The 16,687-nt window shown below is 44.5% G+C and overlaps 1 protein-coding gene across 3 annotated transcripts in view; it reads right to left on the bottom strand.

Annotated features, from left to right (window-relative positions):
• P4HA2 (prolyl 4-hydroxylase subunit alpha 2) overlaps positions 1 to 9,017 on the bottom strand; it is a 43,959-nt gene extending 34,942 nt beyond the window's left edge. The window contains exons 1-2 of one of the 3 annotated variants that reach the window (XM_053376766.1): positions 8,898 to 9,017; positions 8,341 to 8,410 (exon numbers count right to left, since the gene is read on the bottom strand). The gene's annotated coding sequence lies outside the window, so the exon portion shown is untranslated. Of the gene's footprint in view, positions 1 to 8,340; positions 8,662 to 8,897 lie in introns of those variants that run through there. The other 2 variants (XM_053376770.1, XM_053376769.1) reach the window with 2 other exon arrangements.
• Between the last annotated feature and the right edge of the window lie 7,670 nt (positions 9,018 to 16,687).

Here is a 16,687-nt window from a genome sequence, read left to right as displayed (position 1 = left end):
TTTGAGGTTAGATTCAGGACAGGCCTTCCTCTGGGCCTGTTTGATTTCACGTATGGAAGCAGTGAGGAGAAACCCACAGCACTCTTCATTAAATTGTCGGTGGGGGGAGGGATAAACCAAGGGGTTTTGCTTTTTTAACAAGCCAAAGCCAATTAAATGCCAAACATGTGCCTCCTTTCTGTTAAGACAGCGTGGCTACAGTTCAGTGTCTTGGCGCCTGAGCCTATGTATGTTTACACAGAAGTAAGTCCCACTGTGTTCAATCAGACTTACTCTCATTTAAGTGTGCACAGGACTGAAAACAAAAAATATCGAAGCAAGGAGGCCAAGGTAACAACATTTAAATGCCAAACACATTGCAAATTGTGAGGGTGTGACATTGACAAAATGATCATTGCGTGAGAATATTATATTTTGTAAGCTGAAGGGGGAAAACCAGCTAAATAAAAACAACAACTCTTGTCTATATCAGCCAGGATCTAAAGAACTGTGAAATTAGTTCCATGAGCCTGAATAACTTGCTGCTTTTTTGGTTTAAATCACAGGCCCTTTCTTACTGGTGTAATATACAGCAGGCAGCAGCATGTCTCCTGCTCAGAGAAGAGTTAACTTTGCCCATTAATACTGAGGCTCAACATCTCTAATTGTGATGCAGTTCCAAAGCACTTTCAGAGGAAATAGTCAGCATTACACAAGGAGAAACTGTTTTGTTATTCCTTTTACATTGTGGTATCTGCCCTGGAAAGTATCCATCAGTTCTTCACCCTGTAATTACTGTCTCCAGAACGTACTTCTAAATGTTTAAAATCGTATTTCTCATTTGCAGCCTTCCAATCGCACAGAAATCACAAGACAGAGCTTTCAGAATCTGGAGTCGTTCCCAATCCGCTCCGTGTCTTCAGAACAATCTAGATTTGTCTGAATGTCCAGCAATATGAAACCCAGGGGTCAGTATTACTCTTAGCCTTTTCTGGTCCAACATAGTGCTTTGATTAAAAGCCCTTAAGGAGCGCACTAGCATTTCCAGAGGACTGCACTCACCCATCAAATACAAGGGCCCTCATTCTAAGCCCCCCCCCCAGTTTTCCTGAAAGATATCTGCCTTCCAGCTGGCTCCTTGCTTTGGAGTTCAGCATTATTACACCCCTCCAAGCTTTGCATGCATCCACTCCACATGCCTGCATCACCACCTCCCTTGCCAAGTGCTTAATGTGCATCTGCAAATTATTAAAGCATCTAAATGCTAAACAATAATCAAATCCTTGGGGTGTGGCTTTCTGCCTTCTCCCTAACAGCATATGAAGACGTGGTGCTTCAAATGCTGTTTCTTAGTACAGAAATCAGTAGGGTCCTTATTCCAATAATGTTAGTAACCTTGTGATTTGTGTTATGTAAGGTTAAGAAATACCCAGAATTTGGATTAGCTCCTAAAGTCTCCTTCATGCTTCACTGCATTTCCTTAACAGCTAAAGCAATTTTTTTATTTTTATTTTTTGCCAAAGCCCACAGTACTCTGGCACTTTTAAATTCCACTGTTTGAACCTTCTCTTACCCTGTATATAGATGTAAATGATCACTTAAATCCAGTGCAAAGTACAGGGATGGATTTATGCTTTCTGAATTGTCTGCTTTATCTTCCCGGTCTGGCGCTAGCCAAGACTTATAGAGTACCAGACATAAAACTGCCTTTTGCTGTTCGAAGCCCAGAATGTTAATAAGTAACATCCCGACAGATGAATCTAAAAACAGTCTTGGTGTGTGTGTGTGTGTGTGTGTGTATATATATATATATATATATATATATATAGAGAGAGAGAGAGAGAGAGAGAGTGTGTGTGTGTGAAGACCAAATTGAAAATCATTCCAAAATCCCAGTTCCAAAATGCTTGGAAGCAAATCCCAATGGAATTAGGTGTGTTGTAGACCATAGCTCAAGTAATCAGAAACATTTAACTTAATGACTATATTTAATTATGAAATGTTTCCTCTCCCCTACGGTCAAGGTGGGGAGCTCTTTTCAGTCCATGGGCAACATTCCTTTGTATATATCCTTCCATATATATCATTCCTTTCCAGTAGGAGTAAACATTACAAGCATTATCCATAGACCTAGTTTTTATAAACATCAAATGAGGAGATTTAATCTGTTTCTTGATTGTACAACTTCAAGATGAACATGGAGATTAAAAAAAAAGAACTTTCCTGCACACAGAAAACTAAATGAGGGACAGCTTTGTAGCGGTGCTTCTCTGTGGAAAGCTACTTTCTCTACGTAGGGAGAAGAATCCAGTAACAGGACCCTGACTTGTAGCCTGACATGGTACAATCTAGAAGCAAGCTTATTTCCTCGTTTGATGCTTGTGAGAACTAGGCCTTCATAATCACATTTGGCAAAGTAGAAGCAAGCAGCAGTCTGTAATAAGCACATGCCACATTAAAGAGTGCTACACCAATGTCTTAAACCAAAGTCTCTGGCAGCAAGAGGTTCAGACATCTTACTCACTACAGTACCGCAGCATCTTGCTAGAGGTAGGAATTGCTATGCTAGTCTGTTATCTGCTGCGCTGCAGTACCTGCACCGCTGCAGATGGCAAGAATATTCTCTGCAACTACCAATCAGGACAGAAAAGGGACTAATGAGATTCTTTCTAGTCCTATAAAGTTACTGTCTGTTGGTTGGCTCCTACGTCTTACATTGTTCTGTTGCTTGATTCCCTGCCAGTCCTGAGTGAGACAGCATTGTTTGAATATTGTAGTTCTGTGCTTTTTGGTTATACATGCTCAAGTTAGACTAGATTCCTAGACATATGTGGCTCTGTGCCACTGCAAAGGGACAATTGCATCAAACCTAAAATGAGTCCGTGGTCCAATTACTAGAACTTAAGGTGATGGGAACACAAAACCAAGGTTTAAGGTCCACAAAACCAAGCAGCTTTCAGTGGTCAGAAAGCAAGTCTGCTTCCACAGAAACAACTGCTCTATCCCGGCCCTATAACAGCCCATATATTTATGTGTAAGTGCCTCTATATAGGGACAGATAGGTAGGAGGAGTGCCAGCGAGAGTGTCAGGCTCCAGGACCTGGGATTGCTGGGTTCAAATCCCCACTCTGCCACTAAGATCACTGGGTGACCTCGGCCCTATCACTGTTTCTCAGCCTAACCTACCTCACAGGGTTGTTGTGAGGATAACATGGAGATGAAGAGAACCCTGGATGACACCTTGAGCTCCTTGGAGGAAATGTGGGATATAAAAATAATAAATTAGATGTTAACACATATATAAAATTATATCCCTCACATTATCACTCTAGTCCTTGCTAGAGAATGTAAACTCTGCCAATGCCCAGATTTTTGTTAAAGTCTCAACCTATTGACACTGGCAAGAGTTTACATTTTCTAGCAGGGACAAGAGTGATCAGATTTTCTTCATATTCTTTTTAAATATTATAAAACCTGCAGGGGTTAGTCATTAATCCTTGGTGATGATTTCTAGCTATGGCTCTGAAATGCATAACTCTACATTCTGTGGCTACAAATTAATGGTTTTTAAGCATATGGAAAACCTCAAAAGAGTAATATATGAAATGTCCTTTATGCATGACTCATGTTGATTACGTTCAGTCATTGAACTGGCACTACTTCCAAGCAGCAGGAAAGCAATAGACTCGATTGAATCATTAAGCTTAAATGGATGTATAAAACTGTACCCATTTACGCAAACACTCCTCCCACTCACACAAGCTGCACAAATCAGAGATTGAACAGGTAAATAAACAAAAATCATGCAGCTCCATAAACTGCCCTTAAGCTTTTACCCATTACAGAGACAGCTAGCGCGGTACTGTGTGGTTAGGATTATGTGCTGGCCATTTCTGATTCAGAGCTCTGCTTAGCTATGAACTCAGGGGTGGTCTGAGACAGGCCACTATCTTGTACCTTCAATTTACCATCTACGTATATTATGGCTATACTGCAGCAGTACTGGCCTATTTTACAAATGAACACACATAGGACCAGACTGCAATGTAGCATGTAAAACACCTAAGGGGGAAAACACTACAGGCACACTGCGCATTAGTATCATTTTTGTCAGCTTAAGATATGGCTCCCTGCTGGTCAAATAACCGCTGTGGTTACCTATAATTCGTTTAGCAGAATCTGCTTGAAGAATTACCTCCTGAAAATTATTGGCAATTCTTCCACACAACCAACTCATCTCTTCCTAACATAGCTGCAAAACAGACGAGAGAGTCCACTGATGTAAGAGACCACTATACGTCAATGACTTGGATGGGATTTCTGTTTTCTTCCAAATCAGTAAAAGGGGGACGGGGGGAGAGGAGATGGTGGAAGTTCCCACTGCCACCCAAACAGTGAAAAAGTCCTGCTCGTTTTCATTCTGTTAAGCAGAATACATGCCCTTTCGCTGTACGTGGAGCTGTTAGAAGATAGGAATGTGGGGTGTGTGCATGTTTTCTATCCCAGAAACTCCATACTAAACATGGTGCACTAGGGCACTCATGCAAATTTAATGCATCTGGCGCAAGCAGCAGCCAGGTCATCTGTACTGTGCCAAGGAAGTTATATGTAATTTTGATGGATGAGGCAACTGCATATAAAGCCAGCTCTGTGCTCTAAGAATTCCACAACATTTCTACATAATTGCAGGCTGACTATTGCAGGGACCCAGGGATCCTCTTTCACAAACTGTCTAATATTAAGCAGCGGTAGGGCACAAAGCAATGCTCTTAGCTAGTCCTGTTCTGTGTCCCTAAAATCAAAAGGAACATGGAAAAATATATGTCTTACACTACCAAATGGAATAAGGAGGTAGGAAAGATATCCACTGGGTTTGTGTGTGTGTGTGCGCTTTAGATATCAAATGGACAAAGACAAACAGAGGTGATGAGGAATCAGAATTTAAAAGAGGAAGAAATGAAGGGGGGAGTGGAAAAATAATGAGGAAGAAGTATTCATTGAATCTGAATATTTGTTTACTAGTGGAAAACAAGTTCACTTTCATATTTAGTTAAAGCAGAACTTCAACTTTATAGTTTGAAACTATAAATAACCCAACACCATGAAGTAGTTACATTAGCAGAAATGATTTCAGTTTGTACAATGGAACTTCTCTTCTCTCTTCTTTCCATGTCTCCCTGGTGCCCTCCCTGAATCTGTTCCAGGGGATTTGGGGGGGGGGGCACTATCCGGAACAGGTTCAGGGGGTATTTGGGAGACTCATGGGAGCGATTCCATTGTGCAGCCGGAAGTCTTTGTGCTAATGGAGCTTGTATGAAAGCCAGTGTGGGATAATAAGAAAGACTGTTGGACTAGGACCTGAGAGACCAGGCTTCAAATCCCTATTTGGCCACAAAGCTCACTGGGATGACCCTGAGTCAGGCACTGTCTCTGTCTGGAGTGAAGAATTAACTCCTTATTCTCAAAAGTGCACTTACAAGTTAGCTGAAGGCTAACTCAGTCCTACATATCGCAGCTACTCCTAGGTGTACACCCAATGGAGCAGATGCTGTAACAGAGAGAACCCAACCCCGACCTCAGCTAATGTATCTCCCAACAGCAAACAACTTTGTTGGATACCACCAAGTATACAAATATGAACTACCAAAGAAAGAAAAATGACATTATGGTAGGTGCGGTAAAAGAAACCCATTACCTTGAATTTCAGGACATCGTCCCACCAGTGGAAGGAGGCTATAAAGAACTGGTGACCAATTCTGCTTCCTGAGAAGTTGCTTAACTGTTCCCACTGAAATCAGTGGGACTGAAAAGTGTCCCCAATCTCATTTGGCTTCTTGGATAACGTAAACCACAGCACTCATGAATCATGAATTACAGACTGTGGTTAAATGAGATCATGTAGTGTAGAAAGGCATCCCGCTGGAATCAGAAGCAGCAGCCACCACTTCCTTTGGGAACTACTAGGGCCCATGGTGAATTACTGTTATAATTGTTGCATTTTGTCTCAACTTTGTGTGGACTTTTTCATGCTAATTTAAGGATGCTCTTATAAACCATCTGCAAGATTGCATGCACCCTAATCAAAGGAAAGTGGTACCAACATTCAGTATCCTGAAGACACTACCAATAATAATATTTCAGAGCCTTGATGGAACTATGATATTTATATTCTTATACATGCTACACAGATCCATTCTCTTTATCCCACCATGGTTTTGGTCAAAGAGGCTTGCAGGTTTTGAAGAGACTGCAATGAGCTAGGAAAAGTGAACATCTGTATCACAGTGGATTTGTCACTTTCCAAACCTCCCTGATGCTATTTTCTGTGCACAGCTTTTATCTGCATAGCCTGGGCACAAAAATACCACAATTTGCCAGTACCATTTCATGTACCCATGTCATCCATCTCATGTAAAGCACAGTTAACCAATGTTTTGTCAGCTGCTGTAGGCCTACAATTCCCATTGTTCCTGCCTATTGGGCTATGGTTTCTGGGGTATGATGGGAGCTGAACATCTGGAGAGCTTTGTTGGCTACCCTGGAGGTAAAGTGGTGATCCATGAGATGATCCACATTGCTCCACTTCCAGACACTAGGAAAGTCTTATGTAACGAGCTTGGTGTGTGAGGGTGGCCTTATGTGACCTTATATGGGAGAAATCCAGAAAATGCCTTTCCTCTACCACCAGAGGACTTGTGTAAAATCCGAATGTAAAAATCCCTTTTCTCCAAAGCTCTTGAGAACTAAGAAGGAAAACAACACAACTCAGTGTTGCTTTAACAGTGCAAGAAGAAATGCTTGTTGAATCTCTGATAAGCTTTTTAATTTTTTTATTTTGTAAAATGTATCAACCACTTAACCAAAAGGTCTCCACGCAGCATACATGATTTATCAATAAAAACAAGTATACATAACTAAATTATTGCTGAAATAAATAAGTTCTTAGCAGGCTGTCTAAATCAATATAGCAGGGAAGTTCCAAAGCATAGTTTTAATTCGAACATTGATTAATATTTTTTTAAAATAATTGTTTTTTCAAAAAAGTTTTAGTTGTCTTATTTTTATCTGTAAACCGCCTTGAGTTCCTGTCAGGGAAGAAGGTGGGGGATAAATAAATATAACAGCAACAACAACAACAAGCGCTGCAATGTTCAAAGATCCACTCCAAACAGTTATGCAGCAAACTTTATATGTCACTCTTAAAAGGGCAAGTTATACAGATTAAGGTGGGTCAAATCAAAGTCATTGGGAGGGGGAGAGTAATGAGCATCAGGCTATCCGTAGCACTCTATGCAGGTAGAGAAACTGGCAGATGGAAAGGACTATCACCAAGAAATCACTACCCTCAATTCCTCCTTTTCTGAGCAGCATATGATCAATCTGCCATACTTTTCATAAGACCCCTCTCATATTTTCTCCTGTCAAAGAACTGCTTTGCAAGGGAAAGGTGCAAGAGGTTCCTACTCCATATTGCCTCTTGAACTCAGAGATCCTTTCCCAAAGATCCTTTTGGGAAGTAGGAGCTCTCCTGCCTCTCCTGGGGCTCCCCGGCACCACCAATCCACCCACCCACCCACAAACAAACAAACAAACAAACAGAATGGAGCTTTCCTGCTTCAATCCATCTACCACTGACGCTGTCAGAAGACGGTTTACATTATTTTTCAGAGCCACTCAATACCCGCTTCCTCCTCTCTGAAAATAAAACACATTTCCTTTCCTTCCAACCCCAATGTTCACAACCCCCTTCCCCAAACCATGCATCTACACAACTCTGGATACATGTGTCAGATGAAGTCTGCTTTTTAAGGTGCCACAAGACTATGAGTGCTGCCCCTCTCGAAATCCCCACAGGAGACATTCCAGGGTTTTTTGTGTTGCAAGAAGCCCACCTTCCCAGCTTATGCACACAACCATTTGCGTATATTGGAAAAAACAGGGATAGCTCAGTCAGTAGGAGCATGAGACTTTTAATCTCAAGGTTGCGGGTTCCAGCCCCACCTCGAGCAAAGAGATTTCTGCATGGCAGAGGGTTGGACTAGATGACCATCGTGGCCCCTTGCAACTCCATAGGTAGCTAGTCTATGCACCAAGTAAGCCCCTGCGGGTCGCCCTGTATTTACATTACTCCCTTCCCTTCGGAAATGCAAAGGATGCTGCCAAGAGCTTTTCTCTTGCTGTACGGATTGCAACCCCCATTGATGCCGCTGCTATTGCTACTTACCTGAGCTCAAAGTTTCCCACAGACATTCCTCAGGTAGGAAATCGCCTACGGGGGGGGGGGGTTGGGGTGTGTGGAAAACCACACTGCTCCAAATAACTCCCTCCCCGCTAGCGGTACAAACCAGGGAGCGGATTTACCTGCCCGCAGCCGCTGTGGCGACAAGTTGGCAGCGCCCGCTTCGTCCGTCGCACTTCTTGCCTCGGGAGCCTGAAAACCAAGTTAGGCAGGAGTTTATTACGGCACGGAAACCTCCCCTGCCGCCGCCGCTCGTCCCAGAGATGAAGTCATCCCCGGCCGCTTTTCCACCCGCGTCTCGCCTCCTCGGCCGGCGGCTTCGGCTCTCGCCGTCGCGGGGGCCCGCGAGAAGCCATGCTAGGTCAAGCGGGAGCCATGCAGGTGCGCCGTCGCCTCCAGGCTGCAGCAGCGGGCGGGGAGGGAGGGAGGGAGGCACGGAAGGAGGCGGGGGGCGGGCGAGCCCCCCTGAGCGAAGGCGGAGAGGTGAGGAGCGCCAAGGGCGAGGAAGAGCCCAGCGGGAAGCAGAGGTGGGCAAGGGGCAGCGGGAGGGCACAGCGGCCGGAGAACAAGCGCCCCCGGGCGCGCCAGAGGCGACGGAGCGGCCGGCTGAAGGCGCCGCGGCCGCGGGGAAGGGGTCTCCCGAGGCGCGCGCCCACCCTGCCCTGCCCGCGGGGCGCACCTTCCGCGCCTCGCCCGGGAACACGCCGCTTCCCGCGCCGCGCTTCTAGAACAGCCTTGGCGTTTCCAGCCGGAGCTGCGCTTCCCCCGCCCCTTTGGCGGAGGCCCTCGGCGTTCTGCGCTCCGATTGAGCGGCTGCCACGTCGGAAGCCCCGCCTTCGCCCGGCACGGAGAGATCGCTACCGTAATGCTCCCAATAGCCGACGCCTCCCCGGCGATGATGGAACCTGGACGGTGTTAGAGCTGAGCGCTCGACACCCTCCCTGAAACGCGCGCACCCAAGCAGCACCCAACTTGTCAGTGCGACGTCTCGTTGCCTAGGACGTTTAGAGCACCGACAAGAATTAGACGCTCTTGTTTGATAGGAACGACAGTGAGATTGAACGCATTATTGGCAAGAAAAGGAAGGCCTTTCAGATCTGGCAAAGAGATAGAAACATTCGCAGGAAAACCCAAATGCTTCTTTACAAAGCTATTGTACTACCAATTTTACTGTATGCTTGTGAAACATGGACCACTTATAAGCATCATCTCCAGCTCCTTTATTCTATCAACGGTGTCTCCGAAAAATTTTACATACCACTTGGGAAGACAGGCAAACTAATGCCAGTGTAGTGGAAGAAGCAAAGATCACCAGTGTCAAAGCAATGTTTCTTCAACAGCAACTTCGTTGGACTGGTCGTGTTGTGTGGATGCCTGATTATTGTCTTCCAAAGCAACTACAGTGGTATCTCGGGTTACATACGCTTCAGGTTACATATGCTTCAGGTTACAAACTCCGCTAACCCAGAAATAGTACCTTGGGTTAAGAACTTTGCTTCAGGATGAGAACAGAATTTGTTCTCCGGTGGCGCGGCGGCAGCAGGAGGCCCCATTAGCTAAAGGGGTGCTTCAGGTTAAAAACAGTTTCAGGTTAAGAACGGACCTCCGGAATGAATTAAGTACTCTATTCCCAACTTAAGAATGGAAAGCGTAATGCTGGTGGCCAGCAAAAGAGGTTTAAAGACTCTCTCAAGGCGAATCTTTAAAAGTATAGCATAAACATCGACAATTGGGAAACACTGGCCTGCGAGCGTTCCAATTGGAGAACAGCCTTTACCAAAGGTGTCATGGACTTTGAAGATGTTCAAACTCAGGATGAAAGGGAGAAATGTGCAAAGAGGAAGGCACGCCTGACAAAGCCTCACCATGATCAACTCCTGCCCAGAAACCTATGTCCCCACTGTGGAAGGAGGTGTGGATCCAGAATTGGCCTCCACAGTCACTTACAGACTCACTGTTTAGACTGTGTTCATGGAAGACAATCTTACTCGGCTATGAGTGATCGCCAAAGAAAAAGAGATGCTCTTGTGGGGGTGGGGGGCGTTATCGCATTCTAGGAGGCAGAGCTGGCCCACCCATGAGGCAAGGTGAGGCGACCGCCTCAGGCAGCAGGACCCATGGGGGCAGCAGATATTAATCTAGACCTTTGTAGGAGGTCAGGCAGGAGCAAGGGGCAAAGAGACAGGCCTAAAAAAAGCACTGGGAAGTGTGGTGGTGGAGGGTCATACTTTTGTATCTGAACTGCAAGATGTCCTGTGTGCATGTCATTTACCCTGATAGCCAGAAGGGAGAAGTCTGTTGTGTTGTGTTTTCATCTCTCTCTCTCTCTCTAACTGGTGTGTGGATCAGGGTGGGATCAGGGAGGCATTTGAACATGAAGCATAGAATTGTGTTTTGAACATGTGCTCCAGGTGTCATTCTGCTGCCTCCGCCTTCAGTGAAGTTATCACATTATAAACAAACTGACAAGTGAACTGATTGAATGTTCATGTTAACAGACAGGTCTCACTTTAGTCAACCAGCTGTCTACAGGATGCTGTGAGGAAAAACACACTCACTGTTTCCAAGGTAAAGAGATTGTTTTACGTTGAGAAAAGCTTACTGCAGTGGAAGATATTAAACCAGATGGTCCTGGAGCTTGCAGTAAAATAATGTGAAAGAGAAAAGTTGATCCTTAAAGTACACTCTGCTGATCACAACCAACCTGCTTTCGGATGACAGTTAGAGCAGTGTGTGGGCGGGCATCTGTATAGCTCTACATTCTTTAAACTTGCAACATTCTATTTCTGCTGCAGCAGCATCTAGCACCTTGGGGGACTGAAGAACTTAACAGCCATGAACAACTTCATGCATGCTAAGAAAAAAAAAAGAGAAAGCTTTGACCACTTCAGACCAATTGCAGCAGATTAGAGAAGGGAATTCCTCGTGGTCCTTTATGGCCCTCCACCATATTCCTGGAAGCACTTCAGTCTGGGGAGTGAAACACTTAAAAGCATTAATTGAAAGTGAAGAAATTATCCAAACCAACACGAACATCTTTGCAGTGTAAGGAATTTAGTTCAGTGTTTGCCTGTCCATATAATCAGCATGCTTTGATTTTTGGCTTCAGATCCTGATGATTTTCACAGACGACTGTGTGTGGTTCATTCACGGAAAACAAGAGAAGAAATGCAGAAACTACCTCTAATAGAAACAACTTTCCACTGAATATATTGTTATGTGTTTCTGGGTGCCAGACTCCACTGGGTTACAAGTTTCTGGGTGCCAGACACTGAACCCCTGGATTCAGCAAATGTTAACATGTAAGCCAGGCCAGTTTCCTGGTGAGGAAGTTGCTTGGGGTGATGGGCCATCAGGAGAACAGAAAGAAGGTGATGCGCCATTAAGGAAGCCAAGGAAAGGGGTGTCTGAGCCAGATGGCATATGGGTGGGGCCCCTTCTCTAGCTTGGAGAAAGTGAGAAGAACAAAAGCAAGAGTTGAGGGTTTGCTGTGATGTGACCTAGAGGAAGAAGCTGTAGGCTGGAAAGGAAAAGAAAAAGGCATGGCTAATTCCTACTTGAATCCAAGGCTGTGACTATGGGAGAAACAAGATCCCCTGGGGGTGTTGATGCTAATAATAATAATTTATTATTTATACCCCGCCCATCTGGCTGGGCCTCCCCAGCCACTCTGGGTGGCTCCCAACAAAATATTAAAATACAATAGTCTGTTAAACATTAAAAGCTTCTCTAAACAGTGCTGCCTTCAGATGTCTTCTAAAACTCTGGTAGTTGTTTTTCTCTTTGAAATCTGGGGGAGGGTGTTCCACAGGGCAGGTGCCACTACTGAGAAGGCCCTCTGCCTGGTTCCCTGTAACTTGACTTCTCACAGCAAGGGAACCGCCAGAAGGCCCTCCACACTGGACCTCAGTTTCCGGGCAGAACGATGGGGGTGGAGATGCTCCTTCAGGTATACTGGACAGAGTATAGGGCTTTAAAGGCTTTAGGGCTTTAAAGGTCAGCACCAACATTTTGAATTGTTTAGGGCTTTAAAGGTCAGCACCAACATCTTGTATTGTGCTCGGAAACGTACTGGGAGCCAGTGTAGGTCTTTCAAGACCAGTGTTATATGGTCTCGGCGGCCGCCCCCAGTCACCAGTCTAGCTGCCGCATTCTGGATTAGTTGTAGTTTCCGGGTCACCTTCAAAGATAGCCCCATATAGAGCGCATTGCAGTAGTCCAAGTGAGAGATAACTAGAGCATGCACCACTCTGGCGAGACAGTCTGCGGGCAGATCGTAATAGGCTCAGTTTGTACATATGTGTAAATAAACCAAAAATCTTAAAGGCATCAGTCTCCACTGTTCCTCATTCCCAAAAGCTGAAGACAAGGGGGAAGGCGATGCCTCAGAGAAGGGTGTGCAGGCTGGAGTGGAGGAGCTCCTTCTCATTGAGCTCTCTACTCCCTGGGAGCCTGCTGTGAAAAAGGGGGTGCAGGAGGGAAGTACTGCAAAGAAGGGCCAGCTGCCTGGAGCTAAGGAGCTACTGCTGATTTGTTTCCTCCACCTATCTCTGCTGTGTCTCATTTCCAGAAAGAAACACAATCCGTAGGTGAGCACCTGGAACACCTGGAATCTCACACTTCTCTGAAACTAGGGTGGTGGTGGTCTTGAAAAACAACTTTTAGTGCACCTTCTCCACATAACAGCCTTGCTTTGTTGGTGGACTTACAACAAACAATTGTGCTGCTACCTGCAGATATATTGCAATGGGAGTATTTAAGTGGAAGGATTAGTATTTCCTCTACGCTGCTTTCAGATTACTATGCAATACAACACACAAGAAGAAAGCACTTGCCTGTATACTATTATTAAATCTGTCAGTAACATGTTGACTAACAGCCAGAGGAAAAGCATTCTTAGTAAGAATTCTTCTTACTAAAGGATCCTATTCTTAAGGGTTGTGTTCATGTTAAATTACAAAACAAGAAGAGCATCTGGTTTGCAAATCATCCTTCAAACTTGCCTGGTTTGTTTTAGATTTTGAATTACTAATCAACAGCGGGCACTGTTCCTAGAACAATCACTTTTAAAACATACTGGTTATACTGAACAATGCACAAATCATGCTCGGAATGATTTTCAAGGTTCTAGTCTTTTCGTTTAATAGTCTTTAATTTTCTTTTATTGCAATTCATCTCCTCCTTTGTATTTCTCTTAACCCATTTTTTCTCTCCCTCTGTTAAGTACGTGTATTGATGTGACCCATGGGAAATGCCCAATGGGGTAAATATCAGCTTTAGATGGGGCAATTTCAATTGGGCAAATGGTGGTGAGGAAAGTCTTAAATCCCCTTTCCCCTCATACCATGATCCTACTCTGAATCAGGTGCCTGCCTGCCCCTACAACTTATTGTAAATTGCTACTATTTTAAAACAAACCCACTAGAAATCCTATTCACAGGTCTCCCTTGTCATATTCAGTTTGGCCCTCAGTGATCTATAAGGTAATTGTCTTCATGTGCTTTCATTCCTTGATGGCAGAGATGTAACCATGAAATCAAATTGCAGAAATTACAGCAGCAGAATTACATTTCCCCTTTTTAACAGGTAGAAACAAGAACTTAACTGACCAAAACCAAACTCATATATGATAGGAAAAAGCCCTGCTCAACAATAACATTCTTTTGCTTCTGCTAAATTTAAGAAACCAAGTATTGGCTGGCTGCAAAGTAACGGAAGCATTTAGAAGCAAGCCCAAGGGATGGTTTTGGTGGCTCATTTAATGTAATTATGGTAAAAGCAAATGATTCTCTGGCAGCCTTAGAAAGCATGCCCTCCTGCACGTTCGCAAAGGCACCAAACTGACATTTGGAATACGGAAAGCCCCAGCAATTGCCTGTGGCTTGCTTTATTTTTAAAATGTCTAAACGTTACCATGTGGCCAGACATGTCTCTGAGAGGTCAGAACCCACGGTGCATGTAAGGAGAAGATGGATTGATTTGTCTTTTTATGTGCAACAAATATAGCTTAAACAGTTATCACAAATGTTAGCATTTATTGTTATTCCACACCGGCAAAACTTTAGCAACGTTGTTCATATCCTGTTTTGTACAAGGTCTGCATTTTAAAATTGAGACATGATCTGAGTCTCTCTTCTGCAGGAGAACCCCAAGCTGGGCTCCACAATTTTTGAAGGTATATATCAAATGGAATTTTCCCATTGTCTTCAAAGCGATGTAAATTACAGCTGCTGCTTAAAAATAGGCATGACTACATTTCTCAGTTTATAGTTACACGCTACTCTGTGTTGAAAAGAGATTTTGGAATATCTGAAGGTCATAGTCTATTCTTTGCTGCCAGCTATGTAATATTTTAACAGTATTTCATAAACACGCCAGAAATACACACCTCATATTGTGCATGAGTGATGCCATTTTGGCCACATAAGGATGGCACTTGGAGACTGAGTTCACTATTAGTTGGGGGGGGGGCGATCCCCTTAAATTCCTGGGTCTAATAAAAATTAGAATGAATCATGGTTTGATTAAACTGTGCCAAACTCTGCTGGATTCAGTTCATGCTAACAATCCAGCCCAGCCTGGCATAGCTTGCTGAGTGTGGGTCACTGGAGGAACAAAGCTAATAATGGCTGAGCCATTAACCCATCAATAAAGCCATTAGGAGAGCAAAGACTATGCCAGACAAGGAGGGGTGGTACCCCTCCTCCAAATGTGTGGCTGTGGACAGAGACAAAAGGGTTTAAAGGGGGTAGGGATTCAGTTTGGGTGATGTGAGCAAATAGGAAACAAGTGTCAGTTTGGGAAGCTGGAGGGAGGCAGAGAGAAGGTGGGCTCAGTGGCAGAACTTCATGCTCTGGCATGGAGGGGGAGAGCAGGCGGGGCTGGCACGTGCCCTGGGGGCATGGTACTCCGCCTGCAGGGGCGTGGCACCCAGCATGGGTGGGGGGGCAGCCGCAATGACACCCCACCGGGATTGCGCTGCTGGGAGCGGTGTGCTCCCCCCGCACTCCTCTTCCTCCACCATTGGGTGGGCTGTCTGTTTTATTCTGCAGAGAGGGTCAGACATGATGTTTGGGGGTGGGTTGGAATCGGAGGCTGCAGCAATGGAAGGAGCAGCGCCCTATTAGCATGTGAATGCTCTATACTCTCCATCTAGACGCAGATTGTATATATGTGCAAATAAACTGTATATCATAAAGACACCACAGAGTCCGCTGTGCCTCATTGTCCAAAAGGAAACACAGACTCTGCTGAGCGAGCCTGGTACCCCTGGAATCCCGCACAGCTCGGAGATTGGGGTGACATGTAACACTACTATTATAAATGGCTATATGTAGTCCATATAGTCAGAAGTGGTGACTCATCACTCCCCACCTTAAATTAGCTCAAAATCTGATACAACGGTGTAACATGGAGAACCGTTCGGGATTTGGCTTTCCCTTCTCCTGACCACACAGCATTACTTATTTCCATGAGTCATGCTGAAATATTGTCATGCACTAAAGCTGTTCTCTGTGGAACACTGTAGTCTGGAGGTGTAGTTGATTCTGGGATGGGGGAGCAGTTGGTGGTTTTGGCTTTGGAAAGGGAGTTCAGTTTTGGTCTAGTACAACTGTGATTCTGTTTTAAAAGCACTTTTCTCTCTCTACACATGAGCAGAATCCCATACGTGTGCTACCCAAAACTCACAAAAAATTGATACTTTCAATATCCTTGTCCTCAGATCTGTAACATTTTCAGTAGCTTGGTTATAGAAAAGAAATTATTGCTGAGATACCCTCAAGGTTAAAGCAGTAGGTTTTCTTCATTGCCTTGTCAGTCATTAGCAGGGGAAGGGAATGAGGTAGATTCCTCGAGAAATGGTTAAATGATGGAGTTTGAAGAGTGCTTGCTGAAGTGTTTTTTGATTTTAAGCAAACTTCCTGGAGTTAAACTATAACGCCTTATTCCTAGTTGGCAATTCCTTGGGCCCTGTTTGCACAGCAGAAGCAAATAGTTGGATGACTGAGCATGTAGACTCTTCAGAGGGCTGATTTATTAAATAAATTAACCAGCACACTTCACAGGGGCTCTTAGAATACGAGAAAGGGATTTCCCCCCTCTAGTGTTCATACATCAACACACGTACAATTTCTGGATTATTTTGAAAGGGATTTATTTTTATGTTAATCATAGGACTTATGAGTAGAAATGCATACTTTGTAAAAAATAAATAAATCAGAGTTTGAATTCTTTCATAGTTATGTACAGTGGTACCTCGGGTTATAGACACTTCAGGTTGCAGACGCTTCAGGTTACAGACTCCGCTAACCCAGAAATAGTACCTCAGGTTAAGAACTTTGCTTCAGGATGAGAACAGAAATCGTGCTCTGGTGGCGCAGCGGCAGTGGGAGGCAGAGGTCCATGCTTAACCTGAAACTGTTCTTAACCTGAAGCACCACTTTAGCTAATGGGGCCTCCGGCTGCTGC

This window comes from Podarcis raffonei, chromosome 2 (genome assembly GCF_027172205.1).
Source record: "Podarcis raffonei isolate rPodRaf1 chromosome 2, rPodRaf1.pri, whole genome shotgun sequence".
In the NCBI taxonomy this organism is placed as follows: Eukaryota; Metazoa; Chordata; class Lepidosauria; order Squamata; family Lacertidae; genus Podarcis; species Podarcis raffonei.
This window is presented reverse-complemented; position numbering and strand designations above follow the sequence as displayed.